A 24,724-nucleotide genomic window follows, 5' to 3' on the forward strand; every position below is an offset into this window, starting at 1 on the left:
TCTGCTTCTGTCTTTGTCGGATTCTCGTTTGTGTTTCTCATGCCTGAACCAGACTATCGTCGTGTTTGCTGCAACCTTGTCCTGTCCTGTCGGAATCTGCCTGTTCATCTAACCTTGTCCTGTCCTGTCGGAATCTGCCTGTCCATCTGAGCCTACGTGTGTTTCGCCATTAAAGAAACTCTGTTTTGTTAATTCGCTTTTGGGTCCTCATTCACGCACCTGACAGAAGAATCCGACCAAGAATGGACCCAGCGACTTCGGATCCTCTCCACTCAGCCGTCGAGATCCAGGGAGCGATGCTAGGCAGACACGAGCAGGAATTGTCTGCTGCTCGACATGCCGTTGAGACCCTGGCCACCCAAGTCTCCAACCTCACAGAACAGGTTCACCATCTCCGCCTCGATCCACCGGCCACTTCCAGGGCTTTCGAATCTCCGGAGCCCAGAATCAATAACCCGCCGTGTTACTCTGGGGAACCCACTGAATGCCGCTCGTTCCTCACCCAGTGTGATATTGTGTTTTCTCTCCAGCCCAACACTTACTCCAGGAGCACTGCTCGTATCGCCTACGTCATATCTCTCCTTACTGGACGGGCTCGTGAGTGGGGCACGGCAATCTGGGAGGCAAGGGCTGAGTGTACTAACCAGTATCAGGACTTTAAGGAGGAGATGATACGGGTTTTTGATCGATCTGTTTTTGGGGAGGAGGCTTCCAGGGTCCTGTCTTCCCTATGTCAAGGTAATCGATCCATAACAGACTACTCTATTGAGTTTCGCACTCTTGCTGCCTCCAGTGGCTGGAACGAGCCGGCTTTGCTCGCTCGTTTTCTGGAGGGTCTCCGCGCAGAGGTAAAGGATGAGATTCTCTCCCGGGAGGTTCCTTCCAGCGTGGATTCCTTGATTGAACTCGCTATTCGCATTGAGCGACGGGTTGATCTTCGTCACCGAGCTCGTGGAAAGGAGCTCGCGTTCTCCGTTGCCCCCCTCTCCGCATCACTACCATCTTCCTCTGCCGGCTCGGGTGCTGAGCCTATGCAGCTGGGAGGTATCCGCATCTCGACTAAAGAGAGGGAACGGAGAATCACCAACCGCCTCTGTCTCTATTGCGGTTCCGCTGGTCATTTTGTCACTTCATGTCCAGTAAAAGCCAGAGCTCATCAGTAAGCGGAGGGCTACTGGTGAGCGCTACTACTCCTTTCTCTCCTTCAAGATCCTGCACTACCTTGTCGGTCCATCTACGCTGGACCGGTTCGTCAGCTTCCTGCAGTGCCTTGATAGACTCTGGGGCGGAGGGCTGTTTTATGGACGAGACCTGGGCTCGGGAACATGACATTCCTCTCAGACAGTTAAGGGAGCCCACGGCCTTGTTCGCCTTGGATGGTAGTCCTCTCCCCAGGATTCAGCGTGAGACGCTACCTTTAACCCTCACTGTCTCTGGTAATCATAGCGAAACCATTTCTTTTTTAATTTTTCGTTCACCTTTTACACCTGTTGTTTTGGGCCATCCCTGGCTAGTTTGTCATAATCCTTCTATTAATTGGTCTAGTAATTCTATCCTCTCCTGGAACGTCTCTTGTCATGTGAAATGTTTAATGTCTGCTATCCCTCCTGTTTCCTCTGTCTCTTCTTCACAGGAGGAGCCTGGTGATTTGACAGGGGTGCCGGAGGAATATCACGATCTGCGCACGGTGTTCAGTCGGTCCAGGGCCACCTCTCTTCCTCCACACCGGTCGTATGATTGTAGTATTGATCTCCTTCTGGGAACCACTCCCCCCCGGGGTAGACTATACTCTCTGTCGGCTCCCGAACGTAAGGCTCTCGAAGATTATTTGTCTGTAGCTCTTGCCGCCGGTACCATAGTCCCCTCCTCCTCTCCCGCCGGAGCGGGGTTTTTTTTTGTTAAGAAGAAGGACGGGTCCCTGCGCCCCTGCATAGATTATCGAGGGCTGAATGACATAACAGTGAAGAATCGTTATCCGCTTCCTCTTATGTCTTCAGCCTTCGAGATCCTGCAGGGAGCCAGGTTTTTCACTAAGTTGGACCTTCGTAACGCTTACCATCTCGTGCGCATCAGGGAGGGGGACGAGTGGAAGACGGCGTTTAACACTCCGTTAGGGCACTTTGAATACCGGGTTCTTCCTTTCGGCCTCGCTAACGCTCCAGCTGTCTTTCAGGCATTAGTCAATGATGTCCTGAGAGACATGCTGAACATCTTTGTTTTCGTTTACCTTGACGATATCCTGATTTTTTCACCGTCACTCCAGATTCATGTTCAGCACGTTCGACGTGTCCTCCAGCGCCTTTTAGAGAATTGTCTTTTTGTGAAGGCTGAGAAGTGCACTTTTCATGCCTCCTCCGTCACATTTCTCGGTTCTGTTATTTCCGCTGAAGGCATTAAGATGGATCCCGCTAAGGTCCAAGCTGTCATTGATTGGCCCGTCCCTAAGTCACGCGTCGAGCTGCAGCGCTTTCTCGGCTTCGCGAACTTCTATCGTCGTTTCATCCGTAATTTCGGTCAGGTGGCAGCTCCTCTCACAGCCCTTACTTCTGTCAAGACGTGCTTTAAGTGGTCCGTTTCCGCCCAGGGAGCTTTTGATCTCCTCAAGAATCGTTTTACATCCGCACCTATCCTTGTTACACCTGACGTCTCTAGACAGTTCGTTGTCGAGGTTGACGCGTCAGAGGTGGGCGTGGGAGCCATTCTTTCTCAGCGCTCCCTCTCTGACGACAAGGTCCACCCTTGCGCGTATTTTTCTCATCGCCTGTCGCCGTCGGAACGTAACTATGATGTGGGAAACCGCGAACTGCTCGCCATCCGCTTAGCCCTAGGCGAATGGCGACAGTGGTTGGAGGGGGCGACCGTTCCTTTTGTCGTTTGGACTGACCATAGGAACCTTGAGTACATCCGTTCTGCCAAACGACTTAATGCGCGTCAGGCGCGCTGGGCGCTGTTTTTCGCTCGTTTCGAGTTCGTGATTTCTTATCGTCCGGGCTCTAAGAACACCAAGCCTGATGCTTTATCTCGTCTCTTCAGTTCTTCAGTAGCCTCCACTGACCCCGAGGGGATTCTCCCTGAGGGGCGTGTTGTCGGGTTGACTGTCTGGGGAATTGAGAGGCAGGTAAAGCAAGCACTCACTCACACTCCGTCGCCGCGCGCTTGTCCTAGGAACCTTCTTTTCGTTCCCGTTCCTACTCGTCTGGCCGTTCTTCAGTGGGCTCACTCTGCCAAGTTAGCCGGCCACCCTGGCGTTCGGGGTACGCTTGCTTCCATTCGCCAGCGTTTTTGGTGGCCCACCCGGGAGCATGACACGCGTCGTTTCGTGACTGCTTGTTCGGTCTGCGCGCAGACTAAGTCCGGTAACTCCCCTCCTGCCGGCCGTCTCAGGCCGCTTCCCATTCCCTCTCGACCGTGGTCTCACATCGCCTTAGATTTTATCACCGGACTGCCTTCGTCAGCGGGGAAGACTGTTATTCTTACGGTTGTCGATAGGTTCTCTAAGGCGGCTCATTTTATTCCCCTTGCTAAGCTTCCTTCTGCTAAAGAGACGGCACAAATCATCATCGAGAATGTTTTCAGAATTCATGGCCTTCCGTCAGACGTCGTTTCGGACAGAGGTCCGCAATTCACGTCTCAATTTTGGAGGGAGTTTTGCCGTTTGATTGGGGCTTCCGTCAGTCTCTCTTCCGGCTTTCACCCCCAGTCTAACGGTCAAGCAGAACGGGCCAATCAGACTATTGGTCGCATCTTACGCAGTCTTTCTTTTCGCAACCCTGCGTCTTGGTCAGAACAGCTCCCCTGGGCAGAATACGCCCACAACTCGCTTCCTTCGTCTGCAACCGGGCTATCTCCTTTTCAGAGTAGCCTCGGGTACCAGCCTCCGCTGTTCTCATCTCAGTTCGCCGAGTCCAGCGTCCCCTCCGCTCAGGCTTTTGTCCAACGTTGCGAGCGCACCTGGAAGAGGGTCAGGTCTGCACTTTGCCGTTATAGGGCGCAGACTGTGAGAGCTGCTAATAAGCGTAGAACTAAGAGTCCTAGATATTGTCGCGGTCAGAGAGTTTGGCTCTCCACTCAGAACCTTCCCCTTAAGACAGCTTCTCGCAAGTTGACCCCGCGGTTCATTGGTCCGTTCCGTATTTCTCAGATCATTAATCCTGTCGCAGTGCGACTTCTTCTTCCGCGATATCTTCGTCGCGTCCACCCGGTCTTCCATGTCTCCTGTGTTAAGCCCGTTCTTCGTGCCCCCGCTCGTCTCCCCCCCCCCCCCCCCATCCTTGTCGAGGGCGCACCTATCTACAGGGTCCGTAAGATTTTGGACATGCGTCCTCGGGGCCGTGGTCACCAGTACCTAGTGGATTGGGAGGGGTACGGTCCTGAGGAAAGGAGTTGGGTTCCCTCTCGGGACGTGCTGGACCGTTCGCTGATCGATGATTTCCTCCGTTGCCGCCAGGTTTCCTCCTCGAGTGCGCCAGGAGGCGCTCGGTGAGTGGGGGGGTACTGTCATGTATTGTCATGTTGTGTCCTGTTCCTGTTCTTTCTCTTCACCCTGTCTCCCTCTGCTGGTCGTATTAGGTTACCTTTTCTTCCCCTCTTTCCCCCAGCTGTTCCTTGTCTTCTCTAACTACCTCGTTCACCCCTTTTCCCACCTGTTCCCTTTTTCCCTCTGATTAGGTCTCTATATCTCTCTCTGTTTCTGCTTCTGTCTTTGTCGGATTCTCGTTTGTGTTTCTCATGCCTGAACCAGACTATCGTCGTGTTTGCTGCAACCTTGTCCTGTCCTGTCGGAATCTGCCTGTTCATCTAACCTTGTCCTGTCCTGTCGGAATCTGCCTGTCCATCTGAGCCTACGTGTGTTTCGCCATTAAAGAAACTCTGTTTTGTTAATTCGCTTTTGGGTCCTCATTCACGCACCTGACACCTTCATCTACCATAGTCCTGCACAACCGTCCAATGTATTCTATTTAAATGGTTCTAAAGAATTGATATATTGAAAGGTTTCTGGTTTGCTCAGATAAATTATTAAATTTCTTTATTGTTTTGAATTGAAATGTTATTTTGCCTATTTCTCTATTCCGTCTGGATAGCACATAGATGGTGGACAATCTATTCCTAGTATTTACTGACTGTCTGTCTCATACCAACTGAATACTGTTATGAATGGAGTTTGGCATGTTAAGCACGTTTTTTTTCAATGATCTTGTTGATTGATGACCAACCAAGAGCATTGAGCATGACTGCAACAGAAGAACCATATCTCCACCGTAAAACAATCCTTGCTGCTTTGTTCCTCACAGAGCAGTAGTTCACCCGACTCCCCATTAATACCTGGGATGTTTGCTTAAGAATCTTTCCCGGTAAATATTTAGGTAAATATGTGAAAGTAACATTTTGAGCACACGTAGTCATAAATAATTGCAACTGAATACAAAAAGGACATGTTCAGGCTTACTCACACCTGCTCAGAAAACACACACAGTAAATTAATCCACATGTACTAATAACAAGCCTTATCTTACAGGAGTGTATTTACTGTGTAGGTTCATACATGCAGAGACAAGATGGCGCCGATAGATATAGCAGCTCTGCTTCTAGCTATTAAGCAACTTTGCAGTATTTTTTTTTTTGTGTGTGTGTGTGTGTGTGTGTTATTTCTTACATTATCAGCCCAGAAGGTTTTTGATGTTAATTACATACATCCGGAAATAACTTTTGGACATCAGAGCGGTGGAAACTTACAAGCATTACGACCAGGAATACAAATTTCCCAAATTGGATCCTTTGTTCGTAACCCCCAGAGCAATTCAACTTATTCCAGAGGCTGCGCCAAAATATCCCAGGCGGAGAAGAGGTATTCGGAGTGGACTCCTAGTCGACTCAGGAGGCGTGCACACCACCCACCGCTTCTGAGTATATCACTAGCTAATGTTCAGTCTCTGGATAATAAAGTAGACGAGCTCAGGGTGAGGATCCCCTTCCAAATGAAATAAAATCGAATTTATTTATAAAGCCCTTCTTACATCAGCTGATGTAACAAAGTGCTGTACAGAAACTCAGTCTAAAACCCCAAACAGCAAGCAATGCAGGTGTAGAAGCACGATGGCTAGGAAAAACTCCCTAGAAATGCCAGAACCTAGGAAGAAACCTAGAGAGGAACCAGGCTATGAGGGGTGGCCAGTCCTCTTCTGGCTGTGCCGGGTGGAGATTTTAACAGAACATGGCCAAGATAATCAAATGTTCATAAATGACCAGCAGGGTCAAATAATAATAATCACAGTGGTTATTGAGGGTGCAACAGGAGTAAATGTCAGTTGGCTTTTCATAGCCGATCATTCAGAGTATCTCTACCACTCCTGCTGTCTCCAGAGAGTTGGAAACAGCAGGTCTGGGACAGGTAGCACGTCCGTTGAACAGATCAGGGTTCCATATCCGCAGGCAGAGCAGTTGAAACTGGAGCAGCAGCACGACCAGGTCGACTGGGGACAGCAAGGAGTCATCAGGCCAGGTAGTCCTGAGGCATGGTCCTAGGGCTCAGGTCCTTCCAGAGAGACATCAGGGATTGTAACATATTCTGTTTCACGGAAACATAGCTATCTCGGGATATAGTGTCCCGTCCATACAGCCAGCTGGGTTCTCAGTACATCACGTAGACAGGTATAAAGATCTCTCTGAGAAGAAGAAAGGCGGGGGTGCATGTTTCATGATTAACTACTCATGGTGTGATTGTGATAATGTACAGAAACTCAAGTCCTTTTTTTCACCCGACCTAGAATACCTCACAATCAAATGCAGACCGTGTATATCCCCCTCAAGCCGATACCACGACGGCCCTCAAAGAACTATACTGGACTGTATGCAAACTGGAAACCACATACCCTGATGACGCATTTATTGTAGCTGGGGATTTTAACAAAGCAAATTTGAGAACAACGCTACCGAAGTTCTACCAACACATTGACTGTAATACCCAAACCAGAAACCGTGGATAGATGGCAGCATTCGTGCAAAACTGCATATCTACCTCAATTACCTCGTACCCCTGCATATCTACCTCAATTACCTCGTAGCCCTGCATATCAACCTCAATTACCTCGTACCCCTGCATATCAACCTCAATTACCTCGTACCCCTGCATATCAACCTCAATTACCTCGTACCCCTGCATATCTACCTCAATTACCTCGTAGCCCTGCATATCAACCTCAATTACCTCGTACCCCTGCATATCAACCTCAATTACCTCGTACCCCTGCATATCTACCTCAATTACCTCGTAGCCCTGCATATCTACCTCAATTACCTCGTAGCCCTGCATATCTACCTCAATTACCTCGTACCCCTGCATATCTACCTCAATTACCTCATAGCCCTGCATATCTACCTCAATTACCTCGTACCCCTGCATATCAACCTCAATTACCTCGTACCCCTGCATATCAACCTCAATTACCTCGTAGCCCTGCATATCAACCTCAATTACCTCGTACCCCTGCATATCTACCTCAATTACCCCGTACCCCTGCATATCTACCTCAATTACCTCGTACCCCTGCATATCTACCTCAATTACCTCGTAGCCCTGCATATCAACCTCAATTACCTCGTACCCCTGCATATCAACCTCAATTACCTCGTACCCCTGCATATCTACCTCAATTACCTCGTACCCCTGCATATCTACCTCAATTACCTCGTAGCCCTGCATATCTACCTCAATTACCTCGTACCCCTGCATATCAACCTCAATTACCTCGTACCCCTGCATATCAACCTCAATTACCTCGTACCCCTGCATATCTACCTCAATTACCTCGTACCCCTGCATATCTACCTCAATTACCTCGTACCCCTGCATATCTACCTCAATTACCTCGTACCTCTGCATATCGACTCAGTCCTCGTACCCCTGCATATCGACTCAGTACTCGTACCCCTGCATATCGACTCAGTACTCGTACCCCTGCATATCGACTCAGTACTCGTACCCCTGCATATCGACTCAGTACTCGTACCCCTGCATATTGACTCAGTACTCTTACCCCTGCATATCGACTCAGTACTCGTACCCCTGCATATCGACTCAGTACTCGTACCCCTGCATATCGACTCAGTACTCGTACCCCGTGTATATAGTAATCGTTACTCGTTGTGTATTTATTATTACTTTTATTATTACAAGTTTTACTTTTCTGTTATTCCTCTATTTTCTTTCTCTCTGCGTTGTTGAGAACGTTAGTAAGCATTTCCCTGTTAGTGCACACCTGTTGTTAACGATACATGTGACAAATTAAATTGTAATTGATGGTTTGAAATCAAATAACCAATCTGAAGGTTCTTGTTGAAATAGAATAGATCAAAGATCAATTATTATCAAAGGATCAAACATGACACTGGATTCTGAATGACTTGAACATTATCGGGCAGCTCCTAAACTTAAAGCAATGATTTGTATACTTCCCGGGGGAACAGCTCTCACCACATCTAGTGGCGTTGTTTATTGCTTACTCACACAACAGAAACAGTTGTTTTTGCTGACACAGTATTACCCAACCCCCCAACAAACGACTGGTCAGCAGCAGAGCCTCTGGAGCACTGCAGCACTACGTGACATAGGAGATATTGATTCTCACTCCTGCTAGATTTTCTCTTCAGATCTTTGATTATAACGGGCAACCCTTCACTTCAACCCTTTTAGATGTACATTATTTTGGATACCCTTGTCCCACTTTGAATTGGATGTGAGACAGGAGTGCTTTTCAAAGGATCCATTCTAGTGTCATTTTATACTCAGACGCAGAAAGATCATGTCTCACCCATATGACCCAGAGGACACGCCCTTAGAATCAGTGTTTGGACTGTTAGCGCAGTTTACATTTACAACCCCACACACACACACACACACACACACACACACACACACACACACACACACACACACACACACACACACACACACACTGCAGAGTGTTTTAGTGAGTGAGTAACTTCAAATGTCGTGACTACTGGTTTTCTGGTCTAAATTCTAATGGTCCAAATTCTACTGAATGCAGCCCATTAGCTTAACTGTCTGCCGTGCCTACAGGAAGTTCACACCCTTATACTTTTCCCACATGTTGTTTTGTGTTACAGACTGCATTTAAAATGGACTACATTTAGATTTTATGTCCCTGATCTATACACAATTACCCCACAATATCAAAGTGGAATTTTGTTTGAAAAATTTATTTTTATTAATAAAAAATGAAAAGCTGAAAATGTCTTAAGTCAATAAGTATTCAACCCCTTTGCAATGACAAGCTAAAATAAGTTCAGGAGTAAAAATGTGCTAAACAAATAGCGTAATAATTTGCATGGACTCATTCTGTGTTCAGTAATAGTGCTTAAGATGATTTTTGAATGACTACCTCATCTCTGTACCTCACACATACCATTATCTGCAAGGTCCCTCAATCGAGTAGTGAATTTCAAGCACAGATTCAACCACAAAGACCAGGGAGGTTTTCCAGTGCATCGCAAAAAAAGGGCATCTATTGGTAGATAGAAAACAACAAAAAAAAGCAAAAGCTGAATATCCCATTCAACATGATGAGGTTATTAATTACACTTTGGATGGTGTATCAATACACCCAGTCACTACAAAGATACAGGGGTCCTTTCTAACTCAAGTCGCCAGAGAGGAAGGAAACCGCTCAGGGATTTCACCATGAGGCCAATGGTGATTTTAAAACAGTTACAGAGTTTAATGGCTGTGAAAAGAGAATACTAAGGATGGATCAACAAGGATACTAAGGATGGATCCCTTAGATGTAAGGGATTACAAAAAAACAGTAACTGTAATCTGTTACGTAAATATATTGGAATCAGATTACAGAAACTTAAAAAAAAACTAGATGGTCACTTCAAGCAAAAGTATTTGACACTTCTCGGTTTTCTCAATTACATTCAAAGCAGCACTGAAAAAAAATGAGTAAATGTAAGTTTGTTCCACCTGAGCGAGTCTAAACACAAGTTAGGGACCACTATGATGATGACTTTTGTTAACTATCTTTTAAAATTCCAATGTTGAAAGCTATAGCTCAGTTATCTCTTGGCTCATGTAAATTCTGTAGTTGCCTCTTTAAACATCACAAGGTCTACATCCACACAGTGTTCACATTTATCTCATGTAAATGTTGAATGTTGTAGCTACATAAAACTATTAAATACATATTTTATTTTGGGAAATATCCTGTCTTTGCTCTTTTCTTCATTACCATGCTGATGATTTCAAGTTGTATTTTGTGTTAATACACAAAGTAACCCAAAAACTTGATCTAATTTTCATATTCATACATTTGCAGCAAACAGTAGAACGTTCGACACAAGTTTCTTAAAATTGTTTGTCAGAAGTTCACAAGTCTCTCCGGTAAAATTTTTGCTACAAAATACATTTGCATGTAAAAATAGTAGTTTTTGGCAAATGGCTAAAGATTTGCCACAAACTGTTCGCCAAGAAGCCTGTTTTTTTTCTGTAAGGGAGATCCAGGATGAGTATCATGGATGAGACCCATCGCTGGGGGCTGCAGTCTTAGCAGTAACCCTGGTAACAGACCGGGTCTTAGCCGTAACCGCGGTGACGGACCCTTAGGAAGAGCGGGACAAAGACACCGGCTGGACAGAGGTGGGATTCCATCCCAGATACCGCCTCTCTCACCTCCCCTCTCGTTCTTTCCTCTGGTCCGTCTGTTTCTGGTTGTTTCTTTCTTTCTTGTGTTTCTTTTTTCTTCCATCTCTCTGTTTCTGTCTCTCCACGAAGCATGCATTTGCCCTGAACAAAACCATAGGGAAAAGTTAGTTTTTGTTATCAATCGCATAGCGAGGCTACTGTGTGTGTTTGTGTTTGTGTGTGTGTCTACGCAGAGACGTGTGTGAGTGAGGAGAGGCACCGGTCTGTTGCGAACGGGGTGCCAAAACGGTGACGCATCTCTCCCGTTATTCTGGCAATGATCACCTGGATTTACCGCTGTGTTGTTGTTACCGACCCGTTTTGGAGGTAGTGTTGTTGTTATGTAAGGTAACAACATACCATCCGGCTTCCTGTTGCTTAACTTACGAGATAGAGTTTATGTTGCAAGTCTGGACGCCTAGCACGCGCACAAGTAGCAACTCTGGTGTTCCTTCCGTGAGGTGGTCAGAGGAGGTCAACACGCACATCCCGTCTACTATTTCTAATATCTCTTCCAAAAACGACAGAGGCAGAAGTTGTTACATGAAACAATGACCTCCACTGTTGGTAAAGAAATGGTCAACGGAAAGTCCGAATGAGTGTATTAGTACAGTGAACAGGTAGGCTATGACGCCCGCGTGGAAACAACGGTTCGGATGCGACGTGGCTGCGGACGCTAGATGGAGAGCAGTAGGTGAGTGGAGAGTTTAAAACTATGAAACTTAATGCTTTAAAAGTAAAAATGATACATTCTCTCAAATTAATGTATTGTCCAGTCTTAATATTTATTCTGTAGCTTAGAAAAAGTATATATTTGTTTTTAATGTTAAGAAAAAACATTATTGTCATTATATATGTTAATTGTGAAGCTCATCCTGTGAAGGATTTGAGTGTGAGTAAGAGCCTACAGATACAGTACAACTGTATTTTGTACAGCCAGGTCACCCATTATACAAGTCAGTATTTGATGTCAGGTGGTGTCAGGAGATTATGTGGAAACCTGCCACTAGGGGGCAACAGTGAGCACTGTTAGCTTCAAGAAGGTTACAGTTTTGTTAGGGTGTTGTGGACAGGGATGGTGGATGGACGCTAAAGGTTGCATGTTCAAATCTAGTAACAGAACGTTGTTTTTCAGATTTTTGTTTGTTTTGTAGCCTAGTGGGTAGAGCGTTGGACCAGTAACCGAAAGGTTGCTGGATCAAATCCCCGACCTGACAAGGTAAAAATCTGTCGCTCTGCCCCTAAAACAAGGCAGTTAACCCACTGTTCCCCTGTAGGCCATCATTGAAAATAAGAATTTGTTCTTAACTGACTTGCCTAGTTAAATAAAGGTTAAATAAAATAAATGTAAGCCTATGTAACAGATATCCAGAGAAGACTAGAAGACTGGTCTCAGTACCAGTGTAACAGATATCCAGGGAAGACTAGAAGACTGGTCTCAGTACCAGTGTAACAGATATCCAGAGAAGACTAGAAGACTGGTCTCAGTACCAGTGTAACAGGTGTCCAGGGAAGACTAGAAGACTGGTCTCAGTACCAGTGTAACAGATATCCTGCGAAGACTAGAAGACTGGTCTCAGTACCAGTGTAACAGATATCCAGAGAAGACTAGAAGACTGGTCTCAGTACCAGTGTAACAGATATCCAGGGAAGACTAGAAGACTGGTCTCAGTACCAGTGTAACAGATGTCCAGGGAAGACTAGAAGACTGGTCTCAGTACCAGTGTAACAGATGTCCAGGGAAGACTAGAAGACTGGTCTCAGTACCAGTGTAACAGATGTCCAGGGAAGACTAGAAGACTGGTGTCAGTACCAGTGTAACAGATATCCAGAGAAGACTAGAAGACTGGTCTCAGTACCAGTGTAACAGATATCCAGAGAAGACTAGAAGACTGGTCTCAGTACCAGTGTAACAGATATCCAGGGAAGACTAGAAGACTTGTCTCAGTACCAGTGTAACAGATATCCAGAGAAGACTAGAAGACTGGTCTCAGTACCAGTGTAACAGATGTCCTGCGAAGACTAGAAGACTGGTCTCAGTACCAGTGTAACAGATATCCTGCGAAGACTAGAAGACTGGTCTCAGTACCAGTGTAACAGATATCCAGGGAAGACTAGAAGACTGGTCTCAGTACCAGTGTAACAGATATCCAAGGAAAGACTAGAAGACTGGTCTCAGTACCAGTGTAACAGATGTCCAGGGAAGACTAGAAGACTGGTCTCAGTACCAGTGTAACAGATGTCCAGAGAAGACTAGAAGACTGGTCTCAGTACCAGTGTAACAGATGTCCAGGGAAGACTAGAAGACTGGTCTCAGTACCAGTGTAACAGATGTTATGGTACTTCGTAATCAAATCAAAGTTTACAGTGAAATGCTTACTTACAGGCTCTAACCAATGGTGCGGGGGGGGAAAAGGTTGTGTGTGTGTGTGTGTGTGTTGTGTGTGTGTGTGTGTGTGTGTAGGTAAGTAAATAAATAAAACAACAGTAAAAAGACATTTGAAAAAAGAGTAGCAAGGCTATATACAGACACCTGTTAGTGAGGCTTATTGAGGTAGTATGTACATGTAGGTATATACAGACACCTGTTAGTCAGGCTTATTGAGGTAGTATGTACATGTAGGTATATACAGACACCTGTTAGTCAGGCTGATTGAGGTAGTATGTACATGTAGGTATATACAGACACCTGTTAGTCAGGCTTATTGGAGGTAGTATGTACATGTAGGTATCGTTAAAGTGACTATGCATATATGATGAACAGAGAGTAGCAGTAGCGTAAAAGAGGGGTTGGTGGGTGGTGGGACACAATGCAGATAGCCCAGTTAGCCAATGTGCGGGAGCACTGGTTGGTCGGGGCCAATTGAGATAGTATGTACATGAATGTATAGTTAGTCTCTCGCGTTGTGGTTTTAAAGAAAGCCCTGTCCACCAATGGTCCCAGTTCATCTGTACTTTATTCTAGTACGATTCTACTACGCCGATAGACACAACGATGCACATTAGATGCGCAGGATAACAGGATGTTGATGGCTGTAGATTCCTGGTTCGTCTGTTAGCATGGAAATAACTGTGAATTAGCAGGGGGAGCCAACGGGACCATTACAAATAGAGAATGCTAGCTAACTCACTCTCACAGCAATAACATACAAAAGCACATCCCAGGATTCCCCCTTATATCTACCAGGTAACGTACACGTATATCTTATACACATCAGGGCATGTACATAGAGCTCCTACAGGTTGTACATCTGAAAATAGAACACACTACTTCAAAACGTGACCTACCGATTTGACCTACCGCTTGCATTTCAATATCAGACTGGGAAGAAGTTACGTTCGCGATCTCCCCCTATCTACAAGCATGACCAATAACATAACACCTTATTGACATGTAGCTTCATCCAACCAATAGGAATACATAAACATCAAATACATATTTCTGCAGTGTCAAGTGTAAACATAACCGAGCCTGTTACACCTATCCCAAACCTTAACCCTTACCTTAACCATTCCGAATGAATGCCTAAACTTAAGATTTCAGAGTTAATGCCTAAATCTAACATTAAACACTTCGAAATGTGAAGTTTGGAACAACTTGAATTTTTTTATTTTTTTTATTTTTTTTTGAATTGTACCCCTTTTTCTCATCAATTTCGTAGTATCCAATTGTTGTAGTAGCTACTATCTTGTCTCATCGCTACAACTCCCGTACGGGCTCGGGAGAGACGAAGGTTGAAAGTCATGCGTCCTCCGATACACAACCAACCAAGCCGCTGCTTCTTTAACACAGCGCACATCCAACCCGGAAGCCAGCCGCACCAATGCGCCGGAGGAAACACCGTGCACCTGGCCACTTGGCTAGCGTACACTGCGCCCAGCCCGCCACAGGAGTCGCTGGTGCGCGATGAGACAAGGACACCCCTACCGACCAAGCCCTCCCTAACCCGGGCGATGCTAGGCCAATTGTGCGTCGCCCCACGGACCTCCCGGTCGCGGCCGGTTACGACAGAGCCTGGGCGCGAACCCAGGACTCTGATGGCACAGCTGGCGCTGTCAACTTGAAAATTTGACGTTTGAGAAACATGGATGAACGTCAAATTCTGACGTGAGACTGTGATAGCGGGTTGATTTTGTATTATGGCGGCCATTGTGGTTTGTGTGTGTATCCGTGTGTTTGCCTGAAAGTGAAACATCCTCAACTTTGACATGGCGTTTCTGATGCTCCATTAAACATGCAACTTCAGCAGAGAACTAGTCCACGCGTTTGTTTGTGTGTGTGTGTGTGTGTGTGTGTGTGTGCGTAAACAAATATGGCTGATCAGATTTGAGCTTCTTCCATCTCTTGGATTGCAGGGGCCAGGTTCTTTGAGTGCCGAGCTCTCCCGTCTAAATTATTCACGCTTCCTTAAGGACCATGTGTCATGTTACTTGCTCTATCTAAAGAAAACAGTAGCCCAGTTAACCTATATACAGACAGCTGATAAGGACACATTTTGTAAGTGGACCTAACTAACCTGTTGATTCTCTCTTTCTATCTCTCTCACCTCTACAATCTTTACCCCTTTTTCTCACCCCCTTCCCCACATCATTCACTTCTCTCTCTCCCATTTCTCCCTGCCTCCCCACCATCCTATCTTCCCCCCATTTCCTTCAGAACCCTCCCTCTCTAAGCGTATGGCCGTCTCTCCCCCTCCCCCACCCTGACCCCCACCCTCAGCCCTGGCCGTCTCTCCCCCTCCCCCACCCTGACCCCCACCCTCAGCCCTGGCCGTCTCTCCCCCTCCCCCACCCTGACCCCCACCTTCAGCCCTGGCCGTCTCTCCCCCTCCCCCACCCTGACCCCCACCCTCAGCCCTGGCCGTCTCTCCCCCTCCCCCACCCTGACCCGGTCACAGCGCCCTCAGAAAGGTAACCGTCTAAAATTAAATGATGAAAAAGGAGTAGCCAACCCTCTTTCTGGAGATCTACTGGATGTGCAGGCTTTTGTTCCATCCTTGCACTAACAAACATGATTCTAAATTCAAGAAGTTGGTTTCATTGACATTTTAATTCAATTCTAATTCTATGGTTGGCTTGGCTCACAAATATTCAGTACTTCCTGGTCTCTCGATGACATCGTCTCTGTGTCTGGTCAGGTGACGATGCTGTTAAACCGTAGGGGCGTGGTCTCGTACGAACAGCTTCTATTGGACGTCACAAAATAATGTTTATAGAGCTGTTATCTTCCGAATAAACTCTTAAAGACCTAGTAATCTTTTACATCAATAGCGGTCAATTCTTAATCGTCATCTTATTCAGTCTCATCTGAAGTCGGGGGAATTCTTGGTTATCTTCACGAACCCTGGCTAACAAGTTGAATCAGCAATACAACATTTGGTTTAATTATTTATTTACTAAATACCTAAACAATCTCACATAATTACACATACACAGGATGGGTCGGTCATACATTGATTACTAATTATGTCATAAAAGAAAACGTCCCTAGCGGACGGAACAGATATGACGGCTGGTTACACAAAGAAAGGGGGTTGGGTTTTGAATGAAAGAGCAGGAAGACTGAGGAACAAAGGAATAAGGGTCTCTGATTGGACCTTGTGAAGCTATGCTATCGTAAATACAGAGTCTTATGCATTCTAAATAACCGCCCATTTGGAAAAGAAAAATGCAAGAAATATTTACACTGAGCTGTGCTTCAATAGGTTGGTCGTAGACGGAGGGCCGTGTTGCCCAACACCTTGTCCTTTGAAGAATATGTCTTGTGGTAGAACGGCTACGTTGTCGTACCGTCGTGTGTTTGGTAGAAGAGATACTTTGTCCGTCCTTTCCTAGCCCACGTTTACAGCTGCTGCTGCTCACTCAACGGCTAGGAGGTATCACTTCTTTAGTGAATAAGAGTTCAAAGTTCATACCAAGTTGTCATACTTTAAGCTCACGCTGAAGTTGGCTTAGTTCTGTAGTTTGATATTAGCCCTTTTAACGTATGGACCGTCGTCCTCATGTCATCGGGAACACAAATGTTACATTTTCGTAAAGGGCTTATGTAGTAGTGGAGAGAAGGGTGTGTTTCAATGTCTGTTCACTTGGGCGGAGGCCACTGAATTGAGCCTAGTTTACTTATGAAAACCAATTCTCTCATTTAGAAGCTAAAATTACATTTATCCTTTTCACAAATAGTTTCATAATTAAACATTTAAATTGCACAACAATTCCATGTGAATCTGATAACTATAATGTGTAGACTTTCCAATATACAGTTTGTCATCCTATCATCAGTAATAATGTCTCAGATGACAACTGATCTGACTTCATATTCTTTAAGTACCAACGCATATTTTCAACTGGTTGGATTACCGAAATATGGTTCTGGTCCCCACCCCTTTGATGTTTTCAGACTCTCTATGTTAACAAAGGGCTTTCCAAGAGTCTCTCTGTAGAGTAGAGAGAGAGAGGAAAGGGGAAAATGTATTTATGGGGGTCATAAACCTCACCAACAGGCCAACTCATGACAAGGTGATGGTACCTCTCTCTCTCTCTTCCAGGTGGAGTACAGTAGTGATGGTATCGCTCTCTCTCTCTCTCTCTCTCTGGTAGAGTACAGTGGTGATGGTATGTCTCTCTCTCTCTCTCTCTCTCTTCAAGGTGGAGTACAGTAATGATAGGGTCAGTAGGTTGAAGCTGGGTGATTTTGGTCTAGCCATGGTTGTAACAGAACCCATCTTCACTGTTTGTGGAACACCCACCTATGTCGCCCCGGAGATCCTCTCAGAGACAGGTGACTAGATCTGTCCCTTTATACTTTATCTATCACTTTATTTATTTTTCTATCAATTACTTACCTCTATCACAATCTTTGTCTCCGTTCACCTCTCTCTCTTTCTCTCCATCCCTCTACCTCTCTCTCTGCAGGGTATGGTCTGCCGGTAGACCTGTGGGCGTTGGGGGTGATAGTCCACATCCTGCTCTGTGGGTTCCCTCCGTTCCGGAGAAGGGACGGAGACCAAGAGGAGCTGTTCCAGATGATCAGAGAGGGACACCTCACCTTCCTGGCATCACATATCTGACGGTGAGTCACACACATATGTATAGACATAAGCACGCACTTACACACACGTACAGTACAAGTCAAAAGTTTGGACATGCCTACTCATTCAAGGGTTTTTCTTGATTTGTACTATTTTCTACATTGTAGAATAATAACGGAGATAAACTATGAAATAATACATATGGAAGGATGTAGAAACCAAAAAAGTGTTAAACAAATCAAAATATATTTGAGATTCTTTAAAGTAGCCACCCTTTGCCATGATGACAGCTTTGCACACTCTTGGCATTCTCTCAACCAGCTTCATGAGGTAGTCACCTGGAATGCATTTCAATTAACACGTGTGCCTTGTTAACAGTTAATTTGTGGAATTTCTTTCCTTCTTAATACGTTTGAGACAATCAGTTGTGTTGTGACAAGGTAGGGGGGGTATACACAAGAGCCCTATTTGGTAAAATACCAAGTCAATATTATGGCAAGAACAGCTCAATTTAGCAAAGAGAAACGACAGTCCATCATTAATTTAAGACATGAAGGTCAGTCAATACGGAAAATGTCAAGAACTTTGAAAGTTTCTTCAAGTGCAGTCGCAAAAACTATCAAGCACTATGATGAAGCTGGCTCTCATGAGGACAGCCTCAGGAAAGGTCCTCATGCTGCACTCCAAAGTTTATTACCAGCCTCAGAAATTGCAGCCCAAATAAATGCTTCACAGAGTTCAAGTAACAGACACATCTCAACATTAACTGTCCAGAGGAGACTGCGTGAATCAAGCCTTCATGGTCGAATTGCACCAATAATAAGAAGAGACTTGCTCGGGCCAAGAAACACGAGCAATGGACATTAGACCGGTGGAAATCTGTCCTTTGGTCTGATGAGTCCAAGTTTGAGATTTTTGCTTCCAACCGCTGTGTCTTTGTGAGACGCAGAGTAGGTGAACGGATGATCTCAGCATGTGTGGTTCCCACCATGAAGCATGGAGGAGGAGGTGTGATGGTGTGGGGGTGCTTTGCTGGTGACACTGTCTGTTATTTATTTAGAATTCAAGGCACACTTAACCAACATGGCTACCACAGCATTCTGCAGTGATACGCCATCCCATCTGGTTTGCTCTTATTGGGACTATCATTTGTTTTTCAACAGGACAACGACCCAACACACCTCCCGGCTTTGTAAGGGCTATTTGATCAAGAAGGAGAGTGATGGAGTGCTGCATCAGATGACCTGGCCTCCACAATCACCCAACCTCAACCCAATTGAGATGGTTTGGGATGAGTTAGACCGCAGAGTGAAGGAAAAGCAGCCAACAAGTGCTCAGCATTTGTGGGAACTCCTTCAAGAGAGAATGCCAAGAATGTGCAAAGCTGTCATCAAAGCAAAGGGTGGCTACTTTGAAGAATCTAAAATCTAAAATATATTTTGATTTGTTTAACACTTTTATGGTTACTTTGTTTCACTCACCCTTCCAACACGCTGATGTATTTGTGTGGTATGAGGCCCCTAACTCCTCCCACTTCCCCTCTCCACCACTCAGAAGAGGCCTTGCTGTGCAGGAGGAGGGACTCCCCCAGTTTGAAGGACAGCTCAGTAGCAGACCGAGCTGTGTGATCAAACATGGCCACCACCTCCCATTCTAAAGGAGGAAGCACACGTTAGTGTGTGTGCGTGTGTGTGCGTGTGTGTGTGTGCTCACCATCCTCACTGTGGAGTTGTTCAGTCTCTCCATCTCCCTCCTGTAGTGATTGGTTCACTACAAACAGAGACAGCATCAGTCTTTCTCTCTCTGTTCCTGTCAACAGTATGGTCGGTAGTGCCAGCATAACATCATTTAAAATGTGACAGTATTATTATGGTCTATAAACCAGGATACTAGTTAGTATCTCTCTCTATCTATAAACCAGGATACTAGTTAGTATCTCTATATCTATAAACCAGGATACTAGTTAGTATCTCTATATCTATAAACCAGGATACTAGTTAGTATCTCTATATCTATAAACCAGGATACTAGTTAGTATCTCTATATCTATAAACCAGGATACTAGTTAGTATCTCTATATCTATAAACCAGGATACTAGTTAGTATCTCTCTCTATCTATAAACCAGGATACTAGTTAGTATCTCTATCTAAAAAACAGGATACTAGTTAGTATCTCTATATCTATAAACCAGGATACTAGTTAGTATCTCTATATCTATAAACCAGGATACTAGTTAGTATCTCTCTATATCTTTAAACCAGGATACTAGTTAGTATCTCTCTATATCTATAAACCAGGATACTAGTTAGTATCTCTATATCTATAAACCAGGATACTAGTTAGTATCTCTATATCTATAAACCAGGATACTAGTTAGTATCTCTCTCTATCTATAAACCAGGATACTAGTTAGTATCTCTCTATATCTATAAACCAGGATACTAGTTAGTATCTCTCTATATCTATAAACCAGGATACTAGTTAGTATCTCTCTATCTATAAACCAGGATACTAGTTAGTATCTCTATATCTATAAACCAGGATACTAGTTAGTATCTCTCTCTATCTATAAACCAGGATACTAGTTAGTATCTCTCTCTATCTATAAACCAGGATACTAGTTAGTATCTCTCTATATCTATAAACCAGGATACTAGTTAGTATCTCTCTATATCTATAAACCAGGATACTAGTTAGTATCTCTCTATCTATAAACCAGGATACTAGTTAGTATCTCTATATCTATAAACCAGGATACTAGTTAGTATCTCTCTCTATCTATAAACCAGGATACTAGTTAGTATCTCTCTCTATCTATAAACCAGGATACTAGTTAGTATCTCTCTCTATCTATAAACCAGGATACTAGTTAGTATCTCTATATCTATAAACCAGGATACTAGTTAGTATCTCTATATCTATAAACCAGGATACTAGTTAGTATCTCTATATCTATAAACCAGGATACTAGTTAGTATCTCTATATCTATAAACCAGGATACTAGTTAGTATCTCTCTATATCTATAAACCAGGATACTAGTTAGTATCTCTATATCTATAAACCAGGATACTAGTTAGTATCTCTATATCTATAAACCAGGATACTAGTTAGTATCTCTCTCTTCCGAGGGAAGGAAGAGACAATTGACTTTATCTGAGCTGCTTTCTCTGCCAAACCCTCGTTCTCTGAGAGCGAGAGAGAGAAAGAGAGAGGGAGCGAGAGAGAGAGAGAAAGAGAGAGAAAGAGAGACAGAGAGAGAGAAAGAGAGAGAAAGAGAGACAGAGAGAGAAAGAGAAAGAGAGACAGAGAGAGAAAGAAAGAGAGACAGAGAGAGAAAGAAAGAGAGACAGAGAGAAAGAAAGAGAGACAGAGAGAGAAAGAAAGAGAGACAGAGAGAGAAAGAGAGACAGAGAGAGACAGAGAGAGAAAGAGAAGTAATATCAGACAGTGTGGTTGTACAGTACATAATGGTGTGTGTGTGTGTGTGTGTGTGTGTGTGTGTGACTTACGGACACAGTCTAGTAGGTCTGTGTAGTACTCGTCAGGGAACAGAGGAGGGTCCAGTCCTCTGAAGTACAGCTTCAACATTCCAGCCACCGAATCAATGTCACAGTCACTGTCTGTTAGAGGGTCCTCTCCTACACACACACACACACACACAAACATATTGTTGAAAACTCTATTTCCATGCTCACACACTCTGCGACACCAAATATAATCTTTGCATGGGCATCTGACTCAACACTCCCCAGTACCTCTCTCAGGCAGCACCTACAATCACCCTGAAAATGATTGACACCCTTGATAAAGGGGAGCAAAATCAGATTGTATATAAAAAAAAAATACAAATGCCTTTGCTATATTGTATGCTCAAAAACGTGGTTACTCTATATTATTATATACTAATACAATTACTCAGAGAAAGACATTTTGTGTAACAAGTAAAACAAAATCTAAAAAAGAAAGGTGTAAAAATGGTGAATGATTATTAATGTTTCTTATAAATAAAAATCAACCAAAATGTAATCTCCATTAACATTCTACTTATTTTTTTAAATTCATCTCAGTATAAGGAACTGTATTGTGGCCTTTATTAATGTCTTCTTGTTTCACTGGGGAATAAAAAGGAGGTAACACGCATGTAAAATCCCTATTTCATTCATCACCATGGGGAAAGAAAATAACTCACATTTGAAAAGAGACAAATGGTTGTTGACTTTCACTATTTTTTTATTTTACCTTTATTTAACAAGGCAAGTCAGTTAAGAACAGCTTCTTATTTTCAATGACGGCCTAGGAACAGTGGGTTAACTGCCTGTTCAGGGGCAGAACGACAGATTTGTACCTTGTCAGCTCAGGGGTTTGAACTTGCAATCTTCCGGTTACTAGTCCAACGCTCTAACCACTAGGCTACCCTGCTGCCCATACACTCTAACCACTAGGCTACCCTGCCGTCCCTACACTCTAACCACTAGGCTACCCTGCCGTCCCTACACTCTAACCACTAGGCTACCCTGCCGCCCCTACACTCTAACCACTAGGCTACCTGCCATCCCTACACTCTAACCACTAGGCTACCCTGCCGCCCCTACACTCTAATCACTAGGCTACCCTGCCGCCCCTACACTCTAACCACTAGGCTACCCTGCCGTCCCTACACTCTTAACCACTAGGCTACCCTGCCGCCCCTACACTCTAACCTCTAGGCTACTTGCTCTAACCACTAGGCTACCCTGCCGCCCCTACACTCTAACCACTAGTCTACCCTGCCGCCCCTACACTCTAACCACTAGTCTACCCTGCCGCCCCAGGCTATGAGTACAGAAAGTACAAATAATAACACCTTATCACTATTACGGAAACAATTTAGAAGTTTAAACTCACTCGAACAATGGTAAACTTTCCTGGTAAACGACCCAAGTGTATCTTGTCCCCCCACAGACAGTGAGGAAGATGTTTCGGGAGGCAAAGAAGTCCAAGGGCCACAGTTGGAGAATTACAGAACTTGGTCGCAACTTGAGGTCACAAAGGTTGCCAGAAAAAAGGCCTTTATTGATTTATAAGCACCATGCTTACGCAAAACTCGGTCCCCCAGAAAGTGGAGGACAACACTTATGCAGTTCTACTATGTGATTCTTTCCAAAAAGCCGGATTACCTGAAGGGCATTGGTATATATATTGGCATCAGATGCTGTGATCGGATTGGTCGAAAATAGAGCTCTTTGGCCACGCTCAACGGCATCATGAACTACACGGAATACCAGGACATTTTAGCTAAAAACCTGGTTGACTACTACGCAAGAATGCTGAAACATGGCCGTGAGTGGATCTTCCAGCAAGACAATGACCCCAAGCAGACAACAAAATCCACAAAGAAATGGTTAATTGATCACAAAATCAACATTTTGCAATGGCCATCTCAGTCTCCGGACTTGAACCCCATTGAAAACCTGTGGTTTGAGCTGAAGAGGGAAGTTCATAAGCGCAGACAAAGGATATTGAGGATCTGGGAAGATTCTGTATGGAGGAATGGTCTAAGATCCCTCCCAATGTGTTCTCCAATCTCATAAAACATTTTAGAAAATGGCTGGGTGTAAACAGAGAGGGTGTAAATAGTTTGAAAAGGGGTGCCAATTATTTCGTTTTTTTAAATGTTTATTACTTGTCTTTTTTGCTCATCTTTATCAAGGGAGTGTGTGTGTGTACCTCTCTCGAATGCATCTGTGATGTGGTTGACCTCTCTCTGGGACCCTGGAACACGGAATATCCCCTCATGGTGCAGACGTGAAGATTTATGAAGCGAATGCAGCTTTCAACCACCACAGGGATCTGCTGCCCTGAACTCTGAGAGAGAGACAGAGAGAGAGAGACATAGACAGACAGAGAGACAGAGAGAGACAGACAGAGAGACAGACAGAGAGAGACAGACAGAGAGACAGACAGAGAGAGACAGACAGAGAGAGAGAGACAGAGGGAGACAGAGAGAGAGAGAGAGAAAGAGAGAGAAACAGACAGACAGACAGACAGACAGACAGACAGAGACAGACAGACAGACAGACAGACAGACAGACAGACAGACAGACAGACATATAGAAAGAGTCAAATGAAAATCATGGCAGCATGACAGTAGAATAGCAGTAGAGTAGTAGTGGAGTGTCCTAGACATTCTCCTCCTTCTACACTCAGCCAAGTCGAGGAGGGAAAAAAAGAAAGAGAGCGAGAGAGAGGGAAGAGGAAAGGGAGATATTGAAGAGAAGATTCTAAAAGTGAAAGAGGGATAAAAAGCACACACACAGGAGGAGAGACTACTGTTTAATATCACACAGGAAGAGAGACTACTGTTTAATATCACACAGGAGGAGGAGAGAGACTACTGTTTAATATCACACAGGAGGAGAGAGACTACTGTTTAATATCACACAGGAGGAGAGACTACTGTTTAATATCACACAGGAGGAGAGACTACTGTTTAATATCACACAGGAGGAGAGAGACTACTGTTTAATATCACACAGGAGGAGAGAGAGAGACTACTGTTTAATATCACACAGGAAGAGGGAGACTACTGTTTAATATCACACAGGAGGAGAGAGAGAGACTACTGTTAAATATCACACAGAAGGAGAGAGAGACTACTGTTTAATATCACACAGAAGGAGAGAGAGACTACTGTTTAATATCACACAGAAGGAGAGAGAGACTACTGTTTAATATCACACAGAAGGAGAGAGAGACTACTGTTTAATATCACACATGAAGAGGGAGACTACTGTTTAATATCACACACAGGAGGAGAGAGACTACTGTTAAATATCACACAGAAGGAGAGAGAGACTATTGTTTAATATCACACAGAAGGAGAGAGAGACTACTGTTTAATATCACACAGGAAGAGGGAGACTACTGTTTAATATCACACACAGGAGGAGAGAGACTACTGTTTAATATCACACAGGAGGAGAGAGAGACTACTGTTTAATATCACACAGAAGG

The 24,724-nt window shown here is 44.5% G+C and overlaps 2 long non-coding RNA genes across 2 annotated transcripts in view; one reads left to right on the forward strand and one right to left on the reverse strand.

The window, feature by feature from the left end:
• Positions 1–1,205: 1,205 nt before the first annotated feature.
• Positions 1,206–4,881, forward strand: LOC139392110 (uncharacterized). Its single transcript, XR_011629642.1, has 2 exons — positions 1,206–1,609; positions 4,448–4,881. It is a non-coding gene; the product is annotated as an uncharacterized lncRNA (long non-coding RNA).
• Positions 4,882–23,436: 18,555 nt separating this feature from the next.
• The window catches only part of LOC139391747 (uncharacterized), a 114,109-nt gene continuing 112,821 nt past the window's right edge, over positions 23,437–24,724 (reverse strand). The window contains exon 5 of the long non-coding RNA XR_011629607.1: positions 23,437–23,575. This is a non-coding gene — a long non-coding RNA (uncharacterized lncRNA). The remainder of the gene's footprint in view (positions 23,576–24,724) is intronic.

This window comes from Oncorhynchus clarkii, chromosome 32 (genome assembly GCF_045791955.1).
Source record: "Oncorhynchus clarkii lewisi isolate Uvic-CL-2024 chromosome 32, UVic_Ocla_1.0, whole genome shotgun sequence".
Classification (NCBI taxonomy): domain Eukaryota; kingdom Metazoa; phylum Chordata; class Actinopteri; order Salmoniformes; family Salmonidae; genus Oncorhynchus; species Oncorhynchus clarkii.